A 22,473-nucleotide genomic window follows, 5' to 3' on the forward strand; every position below is an offset into this window, starting at 1 on the left:
TTTAAAAATTAATCAATCCGATTGTTAAGGCGAAGTTAAGGCGAAGGGAGCAGAGTTGGATGTATCTATCAAATGGCTTCATTTCTGTGAGTGGTTTTTCTTGGATATAATACGTATGTCATATATTATATAGTATTGCATGTACATATTAATGACATTATATAACATTACCTAATATATAATGAGTATTATATAATAGATATGCATTATATCATAGATATTTATAATTAGATATATTTAATATATAATCATTATGTCTATGAATACTTAAGGGGGGGGCCTAACATAATGGTGTGTGTGTGCGTTCTGTGACATCGACCTATCACGTCACTATCACGACCTATCACGTCAAAGTGAAGGGGAAGGAGGATGAGGAGCATTGAGTGTGTGCATCCCTCTCCGTGGTGCTGAAATACCAACGGTCAAGCGATAATCTCTCAGCTGGCTGACTCATCATCCTCCAGGGAGGTGAGGCTACAGGCCTAGTGCAATCATGTGAAGCAGAGATGGGGTGATGTGGAGGAGGTTAGAGAGTAAGTGAAGAAAAGATGTTGTAGGCTTTAAGATAGTACAGCCAGAAAAGATTTCAGGGAGTATCTAGTCCAACCCATTAATTTTGCAACTAAGGAAACAGAGTCACCCCATTTATTCTCAGCAGAGGCCCAAGGCCCACTGCAATCTGGGATGCGATCAAATGAGAGCAGGCTGGTCCTATGGGATGGCTCTTAACATTCCCAACAGAGCATCCTACCAGCTGAATTCTCTTTCATCATGTGATCCCCATTTACCACGACAGTAAAGAAAAACTTTCTCAGAAACATGTTTTGATTTGTGCATGAATTTTCCTGTGCAGTGAGTTTTGATACCCCCCAGTCTGGGCTTTATAGCAGTAATAGAACTGCTACTTGGTGTTGCCACAGCTTCCCAGGCCACTGCAAATGACCACTACTTTTGATTAATTTTACTAATTTATTACTTTTACATCTAATTGATGTCTCATGATTTCTGAAAGATGAGGACTTGGACAAGCTTGGTATGCATTTACGTGTTCTTTTTGTCCTTGGGTGGCTGACTTTATGCTCCATGAGGTTGTCGATCTGCCATTGGGTAGAAAAAAATTAACGAGGTTACAGGATAGGAAAAAGAACAGAGGGCTAAAGCACCCAGTGACCAGTCACACAGATGTTCAGTGAGGCAAAAGCTTGTGCTACGAGCTGGTTGATTTTTTACAAAAGAAAAGACAGGACAAGAGTCTGCTGAGATAGATAATCACACCGATCAAGGTGGGCTGAGTGTCCTTGCCTGAATTATCTAGGTGGACTCAGACACGGCTTAACATTTATATATTTGAGGAAGCTACATTCAATCTTCATTTCAAAACTTTGTTAAATTCTAATTAAGTCTGTGTTTTCTTCACTGGGATGACAGACATTAGTAACTACTAAACTAGTGAATTGCAAAATGCCATCGACTACTGATGTGTAAATAGAACAAAGCCATCTGTGCAGTGCAGAGCATGGGAGTTCCTGCCTCACCCTCCCAGAGGCTCATTGTAACCTTGGGTCACAGATGGAGGCAGCTCAGCTGCCCTGAGCACCAACTTCATCTGGCCTCAGGGCCCCCGAGCCTGGAGCAGGTGTGGGCCACATGCTTAGTATCCCCAGGGGGAGGAAGAGCAGCCTTGAGATCCATGCTGCAAACAAAAGCCAGTAACAAGGACTCATCTCAACTGTTTCAGCCAGAGTCAGAAATGCAGACTCCAAGGGGAGGGAAAACCCAGCTTTCTTCACTTAAGCAGAGCCCTTCAGAAAGCCTCTGTCTCCAAGCCTGAGTCCCAAGGTTTTCAGCAATATGCTATTTAAAGTCTGCACAGGTGTCCGCTGAGACCAGAATGGCTTGGTTAGAGAACTGTCTGGATTGCCAGTCTTCCTCTACAACCCACACCACAAAAACTGACTCACCCAACTTTTATGAAGATGGTCTTCCTCTAAAAAAATACATTTACCATTGCTACTCCACTTTTCTCCTACACTAGGTCTTTTATTTTTCTTCTCAATTTTCTTTCTCACTAGAGTGAATGTATTAGTTCTTTCCCAGTTGTAGGAAAATAATCCCATCTTATACAAAGGCATTGTACCAGAAGAACAGATACTGCCAAGGACAGGGCCTCCATCTTGCATTATGGGGTCCAGAGAGCATCCTGTGAGCTATGGTTTACCTTGGACGTGGGGGTTTAGAAAGCGGCTAAGGGAGGATCCCTACTGGGGTCTTCAGCTTTCCCTGGCTCACCAGGTTTCTGACAGGGGGGAGGTTTGCATGGTGTGGGGGGGGACAGAGACTAAATAAATGGCTGAGGGTGGAGGAAGTCCTGAAGGGTTGAAGTGTGTTCCTATGAGGGCCTCAGGAGGCCACCAGGCAGGGCCTGATCCAGTACTGCAGGCTGAAGCTGGCTTAATTGCTGGTAATTAAAGCAGGATCTATAGTTTCTGGGCATGCCTGGTGGGGGAGGGGCTGGGTTTCTGGCCTTGGAGGAGCTGCAGGAAAGCACATGGTGCTCGGTGCTCCGCTGAGCTCACAGCCCCACTCCCAGCAGGGCCTGTTGCTGGGCAGTTTTCAGCCGAGGAGTCTCTGCAAACCTGCTCTTCAAGGATGGAGGATTGTCTTTTCAAAGGAAATCAACGTAGAATAGAAGTGATCTTTGTAGAGAGTTAACTATAGGTTAGGCATTGTTCTAAGCACATTTAATTCTCAAATAGATAAATTTTTAATTGATGATAATGACACAAAGATTAGATAATTTACTCGAGGTCTACAGTTAGCACAGAGCTTCTGTTTTCCAGGCCCCTGCTGTTTTCCAGAGGTTGCCAGCCGGTAGCCTCTGAAGCTGGATCGCAAACCTTCAACTGGCCTGGTCCCCCTGTGACCTTGGAAAACGAAAGTGCCCCATTTTAGTATATGTGCTGCCGAAGCGAGCATGTAGAAGACAGAAATGTCCAATAAAATTCAGGATTTCTGAATTTCTTGACAGAATGATAAGATCCGCCAACACTAGCCCAGTTTTTGCATGGAAACAATGGACTGGGGCTCAGTAGCTGCTGCCCCTTCAAGAGAAAGAATCTCTAGTTTCCCTGGAGATTTTTTCCCCCCAGTTTATGCTGCTCCCTTTTGCCTAAATCGTAGCCAATTTCCATCATTTATGGAACTTTCCTGGGCCTTGGTTGGCATTTGGAGGTTGTGGCCCTGCCTCTTTAGTGCAAAATAGAATAAAACATAGAATTAAAATAAGAGCTGGAATAAACAAACGAGTTGGGGAGGCCCAGTTACACGAGCAGAAGTGTCCTCGCACTCGGTTACGTGCTGAAAGAGCAAAAGCTCATCACTGAAGCCAGTTTTCCCGAGTCTCATTTTCAAACTCACAGATAAGCAGAGGAAAGCTTGCTGGCTTCCTGGCTCAGGGGAGGGGGAGGGAAGCACAGAAACTTCAAGAAGCATTGTAGTCTAAGACAAACAGCTTTCCTTGTCTGCTTTTAACAGATTGTTTTTCATAAAGCTTTCCTATAGCTCTGCTTTATCATCCCTGCCTGAGTTTCCAGCTGGACAGAATCCGAAAGCTAAAAGCCTGCAACTTGCAGAGAAGGAGGGCATTTGGCTGCCACTACGGCTGTACGGCCACGCCAGCCTGCTTGCTTCTGGGTAATCAGGTGGGAAATTTCATCTGAGTCTAGAGTTTCCTGCTGTATCAGTCTCTCCAGGCTCCTGCAGAGTTTAGATTCATGTATCCATACTGGCAATCCTGCCTTGACAAGGCTGAGGTCACTTTGGAGAGTAGGGGACAATTAACTCCTTGGTTTTCTTTAACCAGAAGCATCAGCCGCTCTGGTCAAGGCAAGGACCATCAATGGCCAATGTTGTGGTCCAGTTTTTTAAGTCCTAGGAGTAAGCAAAGAATGGCCTCAAGTCAAACGCTTAAAAGACAAAGCACTGTGACCCCCACGCAGAGGCTTTGAGACTCCGAAGGGCTTTGTCTAAGAGTGTGTCTTCTCTGCTAAGAGTGACAGTTAAGCTGGAATTACTGACAACAAGGGTGACTAGGCTTTTCCTAAGGAGCTAGGGCAGCTGGCATTTCCACACTTTCACAGGCCAGGAGACTCTGGCCTTATACGTATGTGCTCTTGTCTCTTTTTCCAGACTAGCTCTTACAGAAATCTTGACTAAACTATGTCCGTGAAGGCTACTCTTGCCTAAATCTAAACCTCAGAGTTTCCTTGACAAGATGACTCCCGTCCTGAGCAGAGGCAATGTAGCAGGTCCATTAGGGCAGGATGTAGACTTCGGCAGCATTGGGTTTGTGTCCAAGCACTGCCCCTCACTAGCTGGGTAGGCCTACTAGGTGCCTAACCTCTCTGAGCTATGGTTCCCTAATTCATGAAATGCTTAATGCCCCTATCTCCCAGAGTTGGAATGAAAACTCTATGAAAAATATAGCTTTTGGGGCACCTGGGTGGCTCAGATAGTTAAACGTCTGCCTTTGGCTCAAGTCATGATCTCTGGGTCCTGGAATCGAGCCCCGAGTCTAGCTCCCTGCTCGGCAGGGGGTCTGCTTCTCCCTCTGCCTCTTCCCCCACTCCTCCCCTGCTTATTCTTTCTCTCTCAAGTGAATAAATAATATTTATTTTAATAAATAATTAAAAATAATAAAGTAATTAATATTATTTATCATTATAATAAATAAAATCTTAAAAAAAAAAACGAAAAAATACAGCTTATAATACTTGGCATATAGGAAGTGACTAATACAGGGTCTAGCTCTTTCTGTCTCCTGCCTCCTCTAAGCTCATCTCTTCCCATCCCCCTCTCTCATGCTCAGTATGGTTTCTTCTGACAAGAGCATTCTTTCCATCCTTCACCCTTCACTTACCTAGCTCCCTTTCCCTCCCCCTCAGATCACTCCCTTCCCTGGCCTTCCAGACTGGATCAGGTACCCAGGCTGAACTCTTTTAAGCCACCTCGTATTTCCTCTTTGTAGCACTTGCTGCTGTTTGTGACGTAATGCCACTCAATGTCTCTCCCACTATATTAAGGACTGAGAGCGAGGTTCAACTATTTTGCCCATCTTTGTGCCCCAAGTACCTGGCGCATAGTAGGCTCTAAATAAATACTCTTCAAAGGGTTAAAAAATGATATGAGTCAGTATGAACTTTCTTTCAATTATATAATAAATGGACAGTTAACAGTCGTGTGTTCAGAAGTCATTATAACCATATACAAAAATTAAACCAAAATAGATAAAAAATCTAAACGTAAGAGCTAAAACCATAAAACTCATAGGAGAAAACATACAGGTAAATCTTCATGACCCTGATTTTGGCAATGGAATCTTATGATATGACATCAAAAACACATTCAACAAAAGAAAACATAGGTCAATTGGACGTCATCAAAAACTTTTGTGCTTCAAAGGACACTATCAAGAAAATGAAAAGACAACCCACAGACTGGGAGAAAATATTCACAAAACATATATCTGATAAGGGGCTTGTATATAGAATATACAAAGAACTCTTACAACTCAGTAATAAAAAGGTAAATAGAAGATGGACAAAGGATTTGAACAGACATTTCTCCAAAGAAGATACACAAATGGCCTTGTGCACACAAAAAGAAGCTCAACATCCTTAGCCATGGGGGATATCTATTTTTTAAAAAAATTTTGTTTAAAATCAATTAATTAAAAAAATAAAAAAAATAAAATAAAATCAATGAACATACACTGTATTATTAGTCTCAAAGTTAGGGTTTAGTGATTCATCAGTTGCATAGAACACCCAGTACTCATTCCATCACGTGCCCTCCTTCATGCCTATCACCCACTTACCCTATCCCCCCACCATCTCCCCTCCAGTGACCCTCAGTTTGTTTCCTAGAGTTAAAAGTCTCCTATGGTTTATCTCCCTCTTTGATTTCATCTTATTTTCCCTCCCTTCCCCTATGTTCATCTGTTTTCTTAAATTCCATATATGAGTCAGATCTTATACTTGTCTTTCTCAAACTGACTTATTTTGCTTGGCATAATACCCTCTAGTTCCATCCACGTCATTGCAAATGGCAAGATTCCATTCTTTTGATGGCTGAGTAATATTCCATTGCATATATACACCACTTCTTCTTTATCATTGGGGAAATTTAAATCAAACCCACAAGATACTACTTAACTGCCCCTAGGATGACTGGAATCAAAATGTCAAAAAATAACAATTGGGCAAGGACATGGAGAAGTCATAACCCTCATATACAGCTGATAGAATTGTAAAATGATGCAGCAACTTTGAAAAACATCTGACGGTTCCTCAAAAGGTTCAACATAGGGTTACCATTTGACCAGCAGTCCTACTCCTAGCTATACACTGAAGAGAAATGGACATATGTATCTGCACGAAGACTGGCTTGCAGACATTTATAGCAGCATTATCTGTGATAGCCCCAAAATGAAAATAATCCAAATGTCCGTCACTTAATGAATGAACACAATATGGTATATTCATGCTATGGAATATTATTTAGCTATAAAAGAGAATGAAATATTGACACTTGCTGCAACATGGATGAACCTTGAAAATATTATACATGAAAGAAGTCAGACACAAAGGACCACACATTGTCTAGTTCCAATCAGATGAAATGTTTGGATTAGGCAAATCTATAGAGAGAGAATATCGATGAGGGGTTGCCCAGGGCTGGGAAGACTGGGGGCTGTGAGCTGAAGGGTACATGTGTTTCTAAGATTGATTATGATGATGGCTTCACAACTCGGTGAATATACTAAAAACGAAATACATACAAAAAATTGAATTGTATACTGTAAACGAGTAAATGTATGGCATATGTAGTACATTTCAAAGATGTAAAAAAAAAATTATTATATGTCGTGAATTGTTAGGTATTAAGAGAAGCGTGTGACTCTCTCCCAGGAGTTAACACACCAGAGGAGGCAAGTGTGTATGAAACAGTAAGTAATACCAAGTAGGCTAGAATCAAGTGCTTCCTCTAGGACAAGGCTGCAGTCCTGACAAAGCACACAGTCTGGGGAGGTGGGAAATCGGCCTTAGGACATATTTTAAACTCCAAGTGCAGAAATTACATTGTGTGACATTTGGTGGTGACACCAGTTCTTTTCCAGTACCATCGTCCGATTTTTCTTGTGGTTTGGTAGCATGTGCCCAGTGAGACGGACTATTTCATCTTTGTTTCCCCTCCTAGCTGCAAGCGCAGAGCCTGACGCCCAGCTTGGGGTGATTGGGTTGTGACTGGGGATGGAGCCAGAGTCAGGATTTAGGGCTTCCTGTCTGAGCTGACCTGTCTCTTTTAATCATGCCTGTGTCACCAAGGGCTTCCTTTTTGCAAAAGGCTTTCCCATGTTGTCATTTGTTGGCCTACCTCACAGCCCCAGAGGGCAGAGGAGCATGCTAGTGTTACCATCTCAGGAAGTAAGGGAAGAATAGAAAGAGCGGGGAGGCTGGTCTTACTTCAAGGTCACCCAGGGGGCAAGCACCTGGCTGATCAGGGATTAGCATAGATGTCACTGTCCCGCTAAGCCCACTGAGCCACATTGTTTATCTATTTCTGAGATAGGTTTAGAGCCATTTAAGGGAGGAAAAAAAAAATCAGTCTCAATGAATCTTTAAGAATAAGTGTGTGTTTGAGGGAGGGGAGCAGATCACATCTTGAAGAGGGGGCCAAAATGCAAATAATAAAGTTACCACCAAAGTGTTCTTGATCTCCTCTATCCCTGAGCCCCTCTAACAGCTTCATCCTAAAATGGTGAAGATTACCTTAAGCCAGCCTCAATGCTCCTTTGGTGAGTTTGTTCTATTTAATATATTGTTTAATGTATTTGTTCATTTAGGCCATGACTCACTGCTTTCTGAATTCTATTTTTAGCTGTTGCTTCTCAGTTGGATTTTTCCACATATCAGATGTTCAACTATGTGTCTAAGGGGACACCGTCTGCCCTGGGGATGAAACACTGACCATACAGTTTTGTTATTTATAAACTGTAAAAGGTGCTAAACATGTCTCTCATCTTCCCCTAAACCTTGTGAAGATTGAGGTGTCACCCTACAGAGAATATATGATGAATGCAAACTGCTTTAGGTGCATATGAGGCAAAATCCTGAGACCCCCAGAGGAAGTTGGTGGCCACCTGTATGTTACTGTGTACTATCTGAACATCTGACTCTTGACTCCCTCCTTAGAAAGGAATCTGGTAGTGGCATGAATAGGAAAAGATCACGCAACTGTGTTGATACAGCAGAGTTATGAGTTTGTGAAAAGCTAAGACTTTAGGGAAAAGCAGTGGCTTTGAAGAAGGATGGAGGTGGCCAGAATAACAGTTCCAGAGAAGGGCAATCAGGCCCTAGAAGGCAGAGTAGGCATTTACGAGGGAATCTCAGGAAAGCTTATGATAGAAACTAACCAAGATGGTGGACCACATGGCTGCCCAGAAATGACCATTTGTTAACCTTCATTTCTTTCCGAGTCTATAACTGATATATGCTTATATCGATAGGTAAATGCATAGAAAACTTCTGGAATGATACACACCAAACTGATAACAGATTCTGGAGAAGATAAATCAGGGGGTTGCCCTCTACTCTAAATACCTCTGTTGATTGATTTTTTTTCCCCAATAACAAAAATGTATTTATATATTCCTTATGTAATTAAAGAGGAAGGACAAAGAGAGGAGAATGTGTAAGTCTATGTGTGCCCGTTGTTAAAAAACAAAGTTAGAATCATGTAACTAGGAGAAAATAAAAACCATCTGTAATCCACCACACCAGGGGAGCATATCTCATCCAAACCCACAACAGTGGATTTGGAGTCCAGGCAGAAAAAGTCTCCACTAGCAGAGAAAAGGGCTGCCACCCCAACAGGGCAAGCAGGGAGAAGCAGGAAGGAAGCAGCTGGTCAAGTGGTGGGGCTGGGGCCAGAGGTGAGAGATCAGGGGAAAGAGCGAACAGGGCCAGGAGGAGGGACTTGGGGGTGTGGATATTACTTGGGGGTGTGGATAATAGGGTCAGACATTTGTCCTCAGTCTTGTTTTTTTTTTTTTTTTTTTCTGTGCCCATAAATAAAGTCATCAGCAAGAAGTCAGCAGTTATAGCTGGATCTTACCCAAATTGGATGCTGGGATTATACAGACAGATAACACTACCAGGCAGAGGGCTTACCTAGGCCTCTAGTGGAAATGGGGCTGGGGGGTGCGGGGGGAACGTCTACAGAGAGGGGCCTGGAGCCTTACAGGTCAGTCTTAGGTAGGAAAGAGAGCCCTATGACTGAAAGCAGAGTGACTTAGGAAGAGTCTAGAAGAGGGGCTCCTGCCTGGGTAGCTCAGTTGGTTCAGCGTCTGACTCTTGATTTCAGCTCGGGTCATGATCTCGGGGCTGTAAGATGGAGCTCTGAGTTGGGCTCCACGCTGAGCCTGCTTAAGATTCTCTCTCCCTCTCCCTCTGCCCCCCTTCATCCTGCTTACATGCCTCCCCTCTCAACCAAAAACAAACAAACAAACAAAAAACAATCTAAAAGAGTCAAGAAGCAATGGGGATGCTCCTGGCATTGGGAGGGCCCTTCGTTGTGTGGACTGTCCATGCACCGCAGGAGGCTGGGCCCCCCTGACCCTTTGCCACTGAAGAAGATGCCCCCAAACACCACTACAAATTAAAACATCGCTGCAGCCCCAGAACACACCCTTGTTCGGAAAGCGGGGCATCTGATGCCCAGCTAAAGGAGCCGCGGGAGGCTCTAACCTCCCAATCCTCTCCTGCTGCAGGGAAGTTAGACTGCGGCTCCCAGATGACTTTGGGCCACAGAGGATGGGGGAGACTGGAGGGGTGCTAAGTAACAAAAGAACAGAAGAAACGCATGAAACCTCGAAGCACAGTTGGTAGAAGAGAAACATCCCCCCACTTCAGCTTCTAATGGAGAGAGCTGAAGATCTCCCACCCCGGGCAGAGGCAGGAGCCACAGGGAGGTGGGGAAGGAATCCACGTCAGCCTTTGGCCATCAGGCCTTCAGCTCTGCACGTATTGCGTTTTTTTAAGGAGCCTGAAGAAAGCCAGTTGTTGGATCTGCTGTGAACGTTGAAAGAAGCGTGCTCTTAATCTATCACAGCATTAAACGGCTCTCGAGCAAGAGATTGTCACATCAATTAGACGTGAAACTCCCCTATCTCAGCATCTCTCCACATACAACTACTTGGAGGGAAAGAAAAACGCTCCTATTTAGACGGGATATAGATGGTAACCATCCAAAAAAACACTGGCCCTATTTTTAGATGCGCGTTTCTAGGCTTCTCCGTAACTGGACAACAATGCAGTATTTGCAATGTTGAGTCAAAATCAGTTCCTCATTCTAAGTGGGAAAACGCATTGCATTTCTGGGTTTGCTCGTATCCATTTCCACAAGCAACTTAATTGCTTGAATATATATATATATATATATATATATATATATATATATATATATGCATTCTCCCCCCACCCAATGCTGTCCCACATAGAACTGCTCAAGGAACAAATACCCGGCTTAAAACATTTTTCTTTTCTTTTCTTTTTTCCAATTTGGGAGACATAAAACCGTAAGGCCTAACATGGCATTTCCAAACGCAGGGCCCTGAAGAAACCAACAGATACTCCAGCCCTTGGAGGCTCCACGTTCTTCTATCCTTTGGTAGAGAAACAGAGGGGATCCCTGGGTGGCTCAGCGGTTTCACGCCTGCCTTTGGCCCAGGGTGCGATCCTGGAGTCCCGGGATCGAGTCCCGCGTGGGCTCCCTGCATGGAGCCTGCTTCTCCCTCTGCCTGTGTCTCTGCCTCTCTCTCTCTCTATCATAAATAAATAAAAATAAATCTTTAAAAAAAAGAGAGAGAGAGAAACCGAGACGCACCAGCGAGCCTGTCTGAGGGGGTCTTATTTTTTCCCTTCCTTGGGGTCCCCATCAGCCCGGAGGCAGTCTGATTTCACCAGCCCAGAGAGACCAATAATGCAGCAGCAGGGCCCATGTTATGAGTGGTCACCTCGTGCCAAGCCCTCTACTGATCGCTTACACACATGATCCCATTCAGTCATCACGACAGCTCAGAGGGGTGGATAGAGATGAAGAAACGGAGGTGCCAGGAGGGAAAACAGCAGAACGATGACACACAGAAGTCCCTAGAAGGCCCACCTTCCATCGGTTTGTGAACAAAGGCAGGAGAGTTCCCCCTGGGCTCCCAGGGCCGGCACCAAGCTCTGATACTGTGGGCCCCTGGGTGGCCCCTCAAGGTGGTGTCAGGCATTCACTTTCCCAGTCTTCTGCCCCAGGCAGGCCTGCCCTGCTACCGCCGTAAACTGGCCACCGAGTGAGCGTGAGCAGAAAAGGACCAGTAGGCCCTGGGCCTGCGCCGCTTCCCTCTGCTTATTCAGCACCTTCTCCCTGTCATTGGGAGCAGCTGGGGTCCCTGAGCTGGAACCCGGCAGATCAATACTGTGTGCGAAGACACGGCTAGCGGGGTACTAATGCTCATCGCGGATACATCCAGTATGTCAATCACCGTCTAGAGGTTAAGTAGATTTTTTTTTTTTTTTGGTCTAATGTCGGGAGGTCTGTCTTATTAGAACGTGGGATATTTTCCTGCCTCGCTCGCTCGGTACGGCTTTATTTTTTTATTTTTATTGTTTTTCATCGGTATGGCTTTAGATGAACGATGTGCTACGGAAACATTTGTAATAAGGCTTCATAGGTAGCCCATAAAAAAGAAAAATCCTATCAATATAAACATAAAACATACATATATATACACATATAACTATAAAACTATATATATAAATACATGATTGAGTTTTGGACAATATGTTTTCTGATCATACTGTGCGTGAAACATGTTCTAAAAATCCAGTGCCTTTTCCATTGTGCTGTAAGGTACCCAGATGCCAAATTCTTCTGCAAAAACAAACAAAAAAACTGCACGGGTGATGTAATATTTGCCTGCGTGCTTGCAAAATCGGTTTTTGTCTTTTGCTTGTCATCTTTCTCTTACATGAAGGTGCAGCCCGGTCGCAGTTAATGACTTAAGCAAACTTCAATTCCCCGTCCCTGGTGTTGGTGCCACCTCGCCTCCCTCAAGGGCCCCCGCAGGGCGGCAAGCAGAGGTAGGGGTCCCAGCCAGGAACGCCTTTCCCTTCCGATGGTGCCTTCCTCGTCTACATTGTGCTGGAAGGCATGGTTGCTTCTCAAGCTAAAAAAAATTTTCTGTGGCCCTTTAAGAGCCATGAAAAGAAAAAAAAAAAAAAACCCAAAACAAAACCAAGGAGACATGCTCAGTAACACAGAAGAAGGAGAATGAATACTTTTATTTCTGCCAGAAAATTTCTAGCAATGCCTGTCCTCAAAATGAGCCGCATTTTCCCAAATGTGGGTGAGGCCTTTCAAACAAAGGTAACAGCGATAGTATAGGGCGCGCATTCGGTCTCCCCTAAAAGACATTGTGTGTTCAGGAGGCTCCGTGCAGATGCCGGTGCACAGCCCGGGTCGGTCAGCCTCCAGCTGCGGGCACAACTGCCCGGCCCTCGGCACCTCACCGGCCTTCCTGCAGGGCCAGAACCCTCGGCCTTGCCCAAGTCCTCCCGACGCCCGGGAACCAGGCCCCGAACCAGCTGCAGAGCAACAAACAAAGGCCAGCGGACCAAGGCGGGTCCCTAAGGGCTTGGGAAGCTGAACAACGCGGCCGGCCGGGCCTGGAGACCTTTGATCCAACAGGCTGGGCTCAGGGACGCAGGCGGTGACGCAGGCCCTTACAAGGAGCCCGTGTGGAGCCCAACTGCCCAGCGGCCGTGGCCGTGGCCGTGCAGCTCACGCGGGGTCGCACACTCCTTCACGCCCTTGCCAGGGTTGGGGGGCGGCCGGCCAGGACCTGCTCCAAATCACTTGTCAGGGCTCCCGGGGGCTCAGTGGTTGGGCGTCCGCCTGGGGCCCAGGCTGTGACCCCAGGGTCATGGGATCGAGTCCCACGTCGGGCTCCCCGCAGGGAGCCTGCTTCTCCCTCTGCCTGGGTCTCAGCTTCTCTCTCTCTCTGTGTCTCTTATGAATAAATAAATAGAATCTTAAAAAAGAAAAATAAATAAATAAACAAATCGCTTGTTAAATGAACTAGCAGACTCGTTAGACACCTTGAAATGGTGTCCGCCACGTCGGCGCTGGGCGAAGCGGCCTGCTCAAAACGCAGAGCAGTAGCGGGGAGGCCGGGGACCCCCACATCGCTGCCCAGCCATCAGCAGGCCTCCAAACGTCCCGCCAGTACCTGCTCCCAGTCTGGTCCATGCCTGTGAGCACGGGGGCAAGGGCACCGCCACCCGCCGGCCGCCCGGCACTGGGCACAGGCCTCGCTTCCCTGGGGACGGTATCTGCTGCCCCGAAAACTGGCAGCAACAATTTTGCCCCCTGAAGTGCCTTCTAAGGAATTATTTAGCTGAAACCCATCCTTATTCTCATTCTACATCTTGTGCATCCCCGGGTAGTGGCCAGGGAAAGCTCTTTTCAAGCGTTGTTACGGAGGACGTAAGGAGGAGAGTCCTGCCCCGGCTCCGCGGAGGCCCATGTCCCGCGAGGAGGGCCAGCGAGGCATCAAGTCACATATGAAGGGGATGCATGGCTTGGGTTTGTGGGTTTTCCTATAACATTTTTTTTTAAAATCAAGATGATTTGTATTATTTTCATTGAACGTCATAGACTCCTTAGCCCATCTTGACCTTGATGTGACCTTGGATTTTACGGTGGGATAACTGTGCCAATCAACCCAGGTGACAGCACGGCTAGGAGGTGGGGCGGGGAACTCCCCGAGGGCCACGGCCTGGGGTGGGGACAGCCCTCCCCAGAGCTGTGGGGACGGAATGAGGGCCCTACAGTCCTCCTGTTGCTGATGCATCCATTTGGTTTCCAGGCCTGTGCCTGGAACCATGACCCCAGCCCTGATCTAACCTGGGCTTCTCCCAAGGCAAGCCTTATACTTTGCTTCTTCCTCCATTTCCCCACATTAAGAAGTACTTCCAAGTTTTGAAAATCTTTGTGCCATGCAACGTGCCCGTGCTTTACAGGCATCGATGACCTCACGTAATAGCGAAAGCCAACTATTTTTTATCCCCTTTTACCCACGAGGGGTCTCAGGGGCAGAAATTGAGTGCTTTGGTCAAGAGGTGGCTGAGACACAAACGGATGCTTGATGTTCACATTCAGCAGAACTTTGGAGCTTTTCTTTTTTTCCCCCTTTCTTATTTAGCATTCTTTTTCTTCCCCCAAGGCCTTGCCTTCATCGTTAGCCCCCTCAAATTCAAATTTCCAAAGCTGGTGTTTACATTCTCACTGTATGAAGTGACAAGTAGGGAATGGCCTTGAGCTTTGGCTTCTACACTTGTGTCCACACCTGAGGGTCGCAAGTCGTGGGCAGCCACTGATGTGCGTGCTGCCAAAGGGGCGCAGGGGCTTGTGGTACCTGCCCAGCAAAGGCCTCACGTTCGAGCTCCTCAGCAATCCCGGGATGCCCTGAGACGAGGAACGCGGAGAAGAGCCTGGGGTCTGCAGGGGGTCTTAGGGAACAGCTGCCTCGGAGGAGCTTGTAGACACAGGCCAAAGAACCCATTTCCTCCACAAGCACGGACCTCTCAGGGCACATTTTAGCTGCGGCTTCTCAGGGCCTATTTTTATCACTGTCCAGTTATTGATAAACTGAAACGCCTTTTATTTTCCATTGACGAGGTCATCATTTGCTACTTATTTTCAGTAGATAAGACGTCGTGAGAACAAAACTTCACTGATAAGTCCACAACACAGAAAGGGAACAATTATAAAGCGCTTTGATTTATCCCCAATGAGACTCTTAACTAAAAAAGATGGTTGCAAGTCTTGTTTTGATTTTTTTTTTTTTTTTTTTTTGGTAGGACTTTTCAATAACAAAGATCTCAGATTTGGGGGAAAAGAAAAAAGAGCTCATCATTTGCCTCTGCTGGGTAGAGATGTACATTTTTTAACTATTTTGCTCAGCATCAGGGCTCTGTGAGCTGCTGCAGCCACATGTCCTCCTGCCAGGTCTCCCCCAGGGGCCAAGGATTTCTGCCCAGAAGGACCGACCAGCCGTAGTCACAAGTTGAGGCCCTGTTAATCCTGTGCTCCCGCTAGAGGAACTCACACAGTAACTTCCTGAGGGCTACTCCAGCCCCTGCCACCCCTGGGGGCAACGGGAGGCTCCCAGTCATCGCAGCAATTCAGAAAGATGGTTTGGGATCCAGTTGGACTTCCCTTGCTGGTGCTTCGAGAAGCTTCCTGCAAAGCCATCAGTGACCATCTTGCCGTCTCCAGGAAAAACTGAACAAATGATCCAGAAGACAGAGGTCCTTTGTTCAAGGATCAAAAGCCCCTGTACTTGTTACAACGTGTATAATCTTTAATATTCATGTTGCTACCAGGAAGAAACTTCTCAAAGCCAATACTTGTAAGAGGCAAACAAGATGCAGTGTTGCCTCATGGTCAGTTTTTCTAAGGAAAGGCACAGAGGGGATGGAGAAGCACCTGATGTTTAGGCCCGGAAGCCAGATTTGAATTCTAGCATAAAAAAGTGTAGGTTTTGGGCAGCCAGTGTGGCTCAGTGGTTTAGCGCCGCCGCCTTCAGCCCAGGGCCTGATCCTGGAGACCCAGGATTGAGTCCCATGTCAGGCTCCCTGTATGGAGCCTGCTTCTCCCCCTGCCTGTGTCTCTGCCTCTCTCTCTCTCTCTCATGAATAAATAAATAAAATCTTTTAAAAAAATGTAGTTCTTCTGTAGGCAATGATTACAAATATTTTTATTTTCTAATTTAAGTTTTGAATAGGTAATACAGTCTCACATAGGTCAAAGCTTTAAAAGATGTAGTGTCCACCTAACCTGTGTCTTAGCCACTCAGTTGTGTTCTTATCCTTCCAGAGATATTTTATGCACATACAAATGCATATCTATTCATGCTTCTCCACAAACATTAGTATATATTATGTTCTTCACTTCGCTTTTCTTCATTTTACAACACCTAGTAGAGATTTTTTGCTATCGGTACATAAGCAGCCTTCTCATTTTTGTGGCCACATAATAGTCCACTGAGAAACTGTACTATTTTTTTTTTAATGTATAATGTGTTGGCCACTAGTTTCCCACTAAAATCTGGACTTATCACTGTGAACAGTTGATAATCTATTCGGAGGTCTTTAAAAATGAGGTAAATTCTCATCACATAGGAGTTTGAATAGTATCCATGCAACAGGTCCCCTAAGAATTCCTTCTGAATAGTGTCAGCTGAGGACTGCAGAGACTATAGCCCACAGAACCCTGTACATCAGGCCATAAGGCACTGGGTGGTTTCTAAGAAAGAGTCCCTCACTTATGCAACATTTTAAAAAATAAATGAAAAATAATAAATGGCATTTCATAATAACTTAGATATATATCCACACTAGCTTAAACGAGGGCAACCCAACATTTGCTTTTAGAGCATTAGAGTTAATATATTGAAATAGAAAACACACTTGACATCTGGTCTGTTCTGCTATTGCACTTCACTGGGGTAACACGCCCTTTCCTTTATGGTAGGCATTTCCAATGCAGTAGAGAAGGACTAATTGCTTTCTAACTTGAAGATTTAAAGATTCAGACTGAAGCTATCGTGATTAACTTTAAACCACATTTGAATTCTACTTAATTAGAGTCTTCAAATCCATTTCCCCCATTTTTGGAGCTACATTATTTATATCACTGACATAATAACATCTATCTTTCATAGATCTTGGGCCAACCCTCCATCAGCCATGTTGTGAGAACAAAGGCTCTTGGAATGTGTACTCAGGCCAAAAAAAAAAAAAAAAAAAAAGACAATGTGACTGTGGGAAGTGGTAGCAGGTGGCACAACTTATCTTCCTGAAATCCAGTTTGGAGGGTTTTACTAGAAATAAGTTACCAGGAGGAACTGCTGGGTTACGTTCACAGTGAGAACATGGTACGTGGCACTCCTTATAGGACTCAGTTTTAGGAAGGAGGCTATGAAGTAAGTGAAGCCGTTTGGAGATGCCAGCCAAGAGGCCGAGTTGCCTGTGAGCTGGGATTCCTTTGTGGATGAGAGCAGATATGGATGGCACCTAACTTCCTCTCGTTGTAGGGCCCAGTGCCAGGCACACATGGAGTGTGCAAGGAATGCTTACTGAAATGAGCCATTCCCAGCAGCCTCGCTGTGGACATGACAGGGGAGCGAAGTTCATGGATGTTGATCATGTACTGTCAGGTGGAGAAAGAGACAAAGGAACCAGGGCACAAAATGCAGGATTTACTACGAAGCTAATGGAGCTTAAACCTTGGGACCTCTCACTTGCATGGCTCCTCTGAAGGCCCAAGAATAACAAATATATACACAATACACATACACGAGTTAGGGAGGATATATATAAAAAAATGTTAAAATTGGTTTTCTCTGAAGGTGATTATTTATTTGCTATTTTCTAGATACTAGAATAACAGGTGAATTAATGCCATGTAAAAACGGACCCTTTCCTTCCCTTATAAAGAAGTATCCTTTTGAACTCACTAACTTTTTTTTAACTATTACTTTCAGGCAAAGTTTCTCCCCATCCAGCACTGGAAATGAACTGGTCTTTCCTGGTTCTTGGCAATCTTGACAATAAGTGGGGAAGAAAAGTAAAAACACATGGGCAAAATAGTCTCTCTTTGAGTTACAATCTTCAAATTCACGGGAGGACACACATCTGCTTTTTTTGGGCAGGTTTTTGCAGGAAGTTGATCAAAGAGTCAAGAGCTTCTCTTTCCCACATGCCGTGGTTCCTTCCCTAAACCCTCATGGTCAACCTCTATCTTCCATCCCAACTGTCTTCATTCAAGCTGACTCGCCCCTTTTACCATCCCCTGGGAAGGAACTTGAAATCTGGAAGTCTGGGGTTATAGAGGACAGGTGGCCTTTAGGTCTGTGTCCACAAAACCCAGAACAGCAGAGGCTGCGTCCCCTGAGTCCAAGTCTCCATTAGATCATCTCAGAATTATTTTCACCAGCAAGGGCTGGTGACGCGTGTCCAGCCCTGCTCTTTCTCCCTCACTCACACTCTCACGTGGCCCCCCATAGCCTGGAGGGCCAGGCATGGGGAGGCAGGAATGCTAAACGTGGTCCTGGGCTCACTATGTTTGCCCTGCCATGTTCTTGTGACCCTCCAAGAAGATCAAAGGAATAAAAGACCCCGCTGCAAGTGGACGACTGTGCTTCTGGTGGGTTTGACTAGAAGAGAAAACAAGGAGCTGATCGGGGGAATCACAGCATATCTCTCTACAAACTTCACTATTTATTCTCTCCCTCATTCAATTTTTCAAGCATTCAGTAGATGTAGATCATCGTCTTGTTATGTGCCAAGAACTATTTCATAGGCCGTGGATACCAACAAAGGTGAACAGAAAATAACACTGTGTTTGGGCATTCACAATACGGTGAGATAATTTTCCGATCATTTTTAGTATAGTTATAATTATTCTAAAAACAGGAAGACACAGGGGATCCCTAGGTGGCTCAGTGGTTTAGCACCTGCCTTCAGACCTGGGAGTGATCCTGGGGTCCCGGGATCGAGTCCCACATCGGGCTCCTTGCACGGAGCCTGCTTCTCCCTCTGCCTGGGTCTCCACCTCTCTCTGCGACTCTCATGACTAAATAAATTAAATCTTAAAAAAAAAAAAAAACAAAACAGGAATACACAGAAACATACACTCCAAAATATAGTTTTTTAAAAAACTTTCTAATGGAAGCTCAGTTACAATTAGGTGTATGCCTCAAAAATATTAGCATGGCTGGACACCTTGACCTACAACCTCAATCGAGTACTCCCTAGCATCGATACCAGGCCCCAACAGAAAATGAGAGAAAGCATAACACCAGTCAAAAAATGAGGGTTCTTCTGGAAAACACTTCAGACGTGATGAGCATATATTAAGCATCCTGTAAGTAGCGACCACCGTCGTCATCATGATCATGTTCTTCATCATTATTCTAAGCAAATGGGCAGAAAATGCAATGGTTTGGGGTCAGAGAGTATGGCACGTTCAAGGACCTTTTTTTTTTTTTTTTTTTTTACGTTCAAGGACCTTAAGGAACTTTTGAGAGGCGCTAGGATGGTGAGCTACCGGGTGGGAGGGACAGGCAAGGGGCAGACCATGGGGATTGTTGGCCGTGCAAGGGCTGCTGACTGATCTTCAGTGTCTTCCACCTCCTACCTAACTTTGGGTCTCACTCCTATTCTTCTTGACTTCCTTATTTTTTAGAATTTATTTATCTATCTATCTATCTATCTATCTATTTATTTATTTGAGAGAAGGAGAGAGCATGAGTTGGGGGAGGGGCAAAGGGAGAGGAAGAGGGACAAGCAGACTCCCCACGGAGCACAAAGCCGGAGGTGGGGCTCCATCCCAGAACCCCAAGATCATGACCTGAGCCAAAGCCAGACACGTAACCCCCGCTGGGCCCCCCCGGGCACCCCTGTTCCTCTTGACTTCTATGCAAGTAGAGTATTACTTGGCACGTCTGCTTCCCCTTTACTTTTCTGTCAAACCCTGGACGTAGGTGCCTCAGGTTCCCGTAGTTCCTCAGCAGGCCTCCATCAGACCTCTCTCTTACCCAGAAGCCTTCAGAGGATCGGCCAACTGTCTCCCGGTGGCATGAGAGCACTACCGTGCTACGGCTGCCGCGTACCTGTCCAGCCTCCTCTTTCACTATCCCCTCCATGACCTCAGCATCCATCCACACGTGGCTCCCACGGGCCCCCGTGCCTTCAGCACCCTCCCTAAATGCCCTGTCTCAGTCTTTCGAGTTCTGGACACCTTTCAGAGCTCTTCCCAACGCCCCCTCCTCTGTGAGGGCTTTCCTTAGACTCCTAGTTGTCTGAGCCTCCTCCCATCTCAAAATCCCCACTTTGTAATCCTGCCAAGACTCTATAATTACTCCATGCACCGGTCTGTTTCTCAGCACAGGATCAAGAACCCTCCGAAGTCTTGCTTTCATGTAGAACCTTCCAGGATGCTTGTTCTGTAGACTACGCTTTAGGAAAGACAACGGGAAGCAACGGAACCAGATCCTAGGTGGGTTCACCCACATCCATGTCACTGTGGTGTGAGCTTTGCTTTCTGGCAGGGTGAATCTAGGAGGCCTGTGTAGACTGTGAGGCAGGGGGTGAGTCCCCAACGCAGGCCACTGGCCATGGTCATGCTCCAGTCCACCAGGCTGATCACCAAGTCCAAGGAAACAGCCGGGCCAAGATGGCTTTCAATGTGATAAAACTCAATCTGGTCATTAAGGCCACAGGTTGGAGACACGATGGGTGAAAAGGGATAAATCTATGACTAGAGGCAAATCATGCTATTTCTTCTCATTTTCCTTCTCCCTTCCTACCTTCTTTCTGCAGACGAATATTTCTGCCAAGTGGTTAAGAGCACTTGGCCCAAGGCCTTGCAGCTCACCTGGATTCTCGGGTTTATCACATTTCCCTGCTTAATTACTGTTATCAACTTCCCAGATTTTTGTAAACTCAACACACTGAATAATGAGGTTAATAAAACCGGTGAACTCCTTTGCCATGTACACAGACTATTTCTATAAAAATGCCAAATGTATTATTAGCTCAGATGTAATCATCTTTTCTTGCTTCTTATAAATTTTTCCTAATCAACCTATTGGCTTTCCAGTGAGGGCTTTATTTACTCAGTGTTAGATTTCAATTCCCCTGGACTTGATTAGAGTCTATATATTTATAGCTTCTAACATTTCTGCACCAAGTAACTTCCCCAGTGAGTGAATATGCATCTGGAACTTAACAAATCAGACAGGCCCGAAGCCCCCAGCAGAAGTACCGACTAGCTCTGGCCAACCCTGGGACGCTGGGACAGCCACATTACCTAAAAAAGCTTCCTGTGGATTCTTAGCTTGTAGGGTTGCCAGAGGACTAAATAACACAAAATGTTCAAATATTGGTTATTTTGAAATAAATAGAGGTCTTTAAAATCGCACCTGTTGGGGTGGCCCAGTGGTTTAGTGCCACCTTCAGCCCAGGGTGTGATCCTGGAGACCTGGGATCGAGTCCCACGTTGGGCTCCCTGCATGGAGCCTGCTTCTCCCTCTGCTTGTGTCTCTGCCCCCCCCCCTCTGTCTCTCATGAATAAATAAATAAAATCTTTAAAAATAATATAGACCTATTCATTTAACAGACATTTACTGAGGGTTCCTATGGGCCAGATTGTACACAAACAGCAAGGATACAAACTGTCTTAGCCAGATATCATTCCTGGACCCGTCTCCTGAAGTTAATGAACTAACGAGGGGAGACCATGAAATGGCTTTTTTTTTTTTTTTTTATTATTTATGATAGTCACAGAGAGAAAGAGAGAGGCAGAGACACAGGCAGAGGGAGAAGCAGGCTCCATGCACCAGGAGCCCGACGTGGGATTCGATCCTGGGTCTCCAGGATCGCGCCCTGGGCCAAAGGCAGGCGCTCAACCGCTGCGCCACCCAGGGATCCCTGAAATGGCTTTTTATACAGTTTTCAGGAACATAGAAGAATTAGCAGTAGGTGAGGTTACGTCAGAGGAAATAGGCTCAAGTTTATTTAGAGCGCAAATGAACCCTAGAGGCAAAAGATACCTTTTGCTCTCATGTGGGCTACAAACTGACCCTGAAAAATAGCCAATCCTTTGGAGTGGACCCCTGGATACTCTTGAACACCATGCCAAGAAAGTAAAGACGAGCAACACTGAAGGTCAAAAAATGGGGTTGTGGAAAAGTGGAGCAAGGATAAGTCAAGGTTTATTTCAGGGAGAAAAATCAGCGATGACCACATGTGCTGGGCTTAAGGCAAGATCCAAACACAGAGCCCGCAGGAACTCTCTAGGGTGGCTTGAAATGTACGGAGTCGGCCCGGTTCTGCAGAACCGTGGCCTGCACGGGAGCCTGGAACTGTGTACCTTGCTTACTCTCTCTGCCAGCGGGCTGTGACCCACATTCTAGAAATAATTTTCCTAATATGGGCTGGCTGGCAGGGAAACGGCACTAACTTCCATGACAACCTCATCACCAAGGCGTACCGGGGACTTGGTCACATCCAGCGCTGGATCCTGTCTAGTGAAAAATGAGGTTAAGAGAAACAAGCCCCACTGCCCAAGGCTTGCAGAAGGCGTCGAGTTGGTAGCAGGTGAGATGCTCTCCGTATCCCCTGGAACTACAGATGACATCTCTGAAGCGCCTACTACGTGCTCGATGCTGTGCTAAGTGCCTGTTGTTGTTTTTTTTTTTTTTAAAGATTTATTTATTTATGATAGACCTAGAAAGAGAGAGAGAGAGGGAGGCAGAGACACAGGCAGAGGGAGAAGCAGGCTCCATGCCGGGAGCCT

At 45.7% G+C, this 22,473-nt stretch overlaps 1 long non-coding RNA gene across 2 annotated transcripts; it reads left to right on the forward strand.

Annotated features, from left to right (window-relative positions):
• Positions 1-360: 360 nt before the first annotated feature.
• LOC111094658 lies at positions 361-20,172 on the forward strand. 2 transcript variants are annotated; one of them, XR_005355007.1, is made up of 3 exons: positions 361-468; positions 3,551-3,701; positions 20,060-20,172. It is a non-coding gene; the product is annotated as an uncharacterized LOC111094658 (long non-coding RNA). The 2 variants fall into 2 exon arrangements; XR_005355006.1 differs by having other exon boundaries at positions 365-468; positions 3,535-3,701.
• Positions 20,173-22,473: the final 2,301 nt, after the last annotated feature.

This window comes from Canis lupus, chromosome 2, assembly GCF_011100685.1.
Source record: "Canis lupus familiaris isolate Mischka breed German Shepherd chromosome 2, alternate assembly UU_Cfam_GSD_1.0, whole genome shotgun sequence".
Lineage (NCBI taxonomy): Eukaryota > Metazoa > Chordata > Mammalia > Carnivora > Canidae > Canis > Canis lupus.